We start from the raw sequence: 3,417 nt of genomic DNA on the forward strand, positions 1-3,417 counted from the left end.
GGCCCCCACACCAGTAACATCTTTTATAGCAAAAATACTGACTATCTGGAACTTTGCCAGCAAAACATAGATTCAACATACCAGACTGGACCTAAAGCTAACCATATTTCCTCAGCTGCTGGGAAGATCCAGCATCAAAAAGCCACCATCATAGCTGGCACAGCAAACGTGAAAGAAGGATCCAGGCCATCCGGAAAGGCCTCCCATCCCACTGAACATGCATCTGTCCCTAGGCCTTCATCACAGTTTGTTCGAAGGAAAATGTCAGAGCCTGATGAGGAGCTGCTGTTTGATTTTCTTAACAGTCCCCAGAAGGAGCCGACGGGGAGAGTGGAGATCAAGAAAGAGAAGGGCAAAGTGCCCGTCTTTCCAAGCTCTCAGTCCTCAAGCGTCGGTTCTGTGGACGCAAGTGTAACCACCACCAAGGCCACTGAAGAGAATCCTGGGAGCCAAAGTCCTGAAGGGAACAGTTCTGATTCTGGGCCTGCAGGCCACCAGGGATCCTCGAAGGAAAGCACGGAGCACAGCCCAGCACCTACCGATGGGAACAGATTGCATGAATTGTCTAATCTCCACCTGGAGAATCAGTTGCTCAGGAATGAAGTCCAGCCTTTAAACCAGGAAGTGGCCTCACTACTTCAGAGATCCAAAGAAACTCAAGAAGAATTAAGTAAGGCAAGGGCAAGAGTTGAAAAATGGAATGTTGACCATTCAAAAAGTGATCAAATATATCGGGAACTATGAGCCCAAGTTGATGACCTTACTGAAGCCGTGGCTGCAAAGGATTCCCAGCTGGCTGTGCTCAAGGTGCGACTGCGGAAGGCTGGCAGGTGCTGAGTTCCCGCAGGGTAGCACTGGAAACCTTGCAGAGTGAAAAGCCACCAATAATGCAGGATCACAAGGAAGGCAGTAGCCTACAGAACCACGCTCTGCAAACTCTTCAGGAGAGGCTGCATGAAGCCGATGCCACTCTGAAGAAAGCAGGAGAGCTACAACCAGATGCAGAGTGAGTTCACTGCATGCCTTAATCAAATGGAAGCGGAACGTCAGAATTTGGCAGAAGCGGTTACTCTGGCAGGAAGAAAGTACTCTGAGGAGAAGAAGGTTGATGAGCTCCAGCAGCAAGTCAGGTGACATAGGTCGGGCTTGGAGTCTTCTAGGCAGGAATTAGTTGACTACAAGCAGAAAGCTACGCAAATACTGCAGACTAAAGAAAAATTGATAACCAGTTTAAAGGAAGGCTCCAGGTTTGAAGGCCTGGAGAGCAGTACTGCTGGCAGCATGGAGCTAGAACTTCGACGTGAGAAGGAGATGCAAAAGGAGGAGACCCAGAAGCGGATGGGCCAGATACATCAGTTGAGATCTGAGTTGCAGGATATGGAGGCTCAGCAGGTTAGTGAAGCACAATCAGCAAGAGAACAGTTCCAAGATAGCTAGGCAGAAAGCCTCTAAACAAAAGCTGGAGACTGAGCTGGACCGGATGAAACAGGAATTCCATTAGGTGGAAGAAGATCTCCATAGAACAAAGAACACCATACAATGCAGAATTAAAGATCGAGAGGAAGAAATTCAAAAACTAAGGAACCAGCTTACCATTCATTTACAATGTAATAAAGGTTACAGGTAAAAAGCTATACTTGGAGCAAAAAAAGGCCTTATTACACAGATGTACAAATCTGTACAAAGCTCATACAATGGTTCCTACCTTGTCTCCTGTTAGCCAGGTCTAGCCTGGAGCTCTGAATAACCAGACAGCGCTACTGGGTGGTGGTGGTGGGGTATATGGGGGTAGGGGGAGCCTCCAAACCAACAGCTTGGCAATGGCCTCCTGATACGAACCTGGTCCTTGCAAAGTAGAGTCTTTTCCTGTTCAACGTGAGCCACCCTAACTGGTCATATTTTTAAGAAACTGCCTCGTGGCACACACACAAAAGTTGATGCCACAAGAGGGCAGCACAAGATTCTATAGCTCTGGATTCCTCCTGAATGTGTGTGACTTCACATGAAAGGTCTCTAACTGGTACTTTAGCCCCACCCCTAGTCTCAATATTACATATTAGGGGCCCAGGAGACTTTCTGAAAGACGATACCGCACACACAGAAAGTTTCCTCCCTAGTTCATTAGCCCCTTTGCCAGCCTCCACCCATCCCACCCACTCCATAGCCAAAAATATCAAATCAATAAGGAAGCTGTGGGCTTCTTGCCTGGCCAAGCCTCCTTTGCATATTTCTTCTTCCTGGGTTCATTGACAGCTTCAGGGCTATAGACTGCAGGGTTTGGTGTGGGGTTTATGGTCACTGCCGACGGCACAACAGGAGTCAAGTCCACATCAGGGGCGAGGTTCAGGTATGGCATGGGCAATCCACCGCTGAGTGCTGTCCCATGGATGCCATGCGGTTGGAAGCCTGTTTCACTATGTGTGGGGGGCAAATCTCCCCCCCCCCCATAGTCCTCCGCTGAAGGCAAAGTTCTGTATGCGCCTGCTTCCTGTCTCCTTCAGGCCCAGAGAGCCAGAGCCCTCCATTCGTTTCTTCATGACTGGAACCACTGCAGTCTGCACCATGTTCCTGGAAGCCTCCGACAGAGGGATCCACATCCTCTGAGTTGATAATTTCATCGTCCACACTGAGAGTCACCTGTGAGTTCTTTCTCTTCCTCTTTGGTCTCTGAATATCCAGATTTCCCTCCTCAATAGTGAGAGCTGAAATCCGTTTGCTGTGGGCAGTGTTGAACTCTGTCAGGTTATCAAGCTCGGTCTCCTCTTCTGGAAATTCCCGCAAGCCCTTGAGTTCATCATCCCCTCCAACCATCTGCTCGTCTCCCTGAACAGTTGATGGTAATGTCTGAGGCTTCTCCCGCAGAGTGTATGCCTTGTGGATGTACCGAATGAGACCGCGGAATCAACGGGAATCTCTTGAGGCTTGTGAGGTTCCACCCGAATGTGACCCAAGAAACTGCCACGAGTGCTATTGAGATCTACCAAGAAAATTCTCTTCATGTGCCGCCTGGACTCCAGAGTGAGACTGGTGATCGATGGTGAAGTCAGACAAATCAGGGTTTCTCCCAAATAAGTAATACTTCTTCTCATCAATAATCAGTTTCTCAATTAGCTTGTCTCCTTTCACTACATCCAGATGCAAGCCAGGCGGGGGCTTGCCTGCCAAGTCGGGCCATCGGACAGAGGCCAGAGACGGAGTTCGCTGCTGCCTCCATCTTGCATCTCCCTCTCCCGTTCGGCGGCCCGAAGCACGCCCGGATACTGGGAGACAGAGAGGGAAGAGGCCGCCTCCCCTTAATTTCTAATTCATTTATATAAAAATGTAAGAGAGAAATTCTGATTCTTATAAGTAAAAATAATAAAGATTTCCGAGGAGGTAAAATAGATAGCTGATAGTCACACTGTCAAATTTGTGCTG

The 3,417-nt window shown here is 48.7% G+C and overlaps 2 pseudogenes; one reads left to right on the forward strand and one right to left on the reverse strand.

Annotated features, from left to right (window-relative positions):
• Nucleotides 1-6: 6 nt before the first annotated feature.
• LOC126499703 (golgin subfamily A member 5-like) lies at nt 7-2,148 on the forward strand (annotated as a pseudogene).
• Nucleotides 2,149-2,173: 25 nt separating this feature from the next.
• On the reverse strand, nt 2,174-3,214 carry LOC126499754 (nuclear inhibitor of protein phosphatase 1-like; annotated as a pseudogene).
• Nucleotides 3,215-3,417: the final 203 nt, after the last annotated feature.

The sequence above is a fragment of the Alexandromys fortis genome, unplaced genomic scaffold (assembly GCF_014885135.2).
Source record: "Alexandromys fortis isolate MF-2015 unplaced genomic scaffold, M_Fortis_MF-2015_v1.1 scaffold_37, whole genome shotgun sequence".
Lineage (NCBI taxonomy): Eukaryota > Metazoa > Chordata > Mammalia > Rodentia > Cricetidae > Alexandromys > Alexandromys fortis.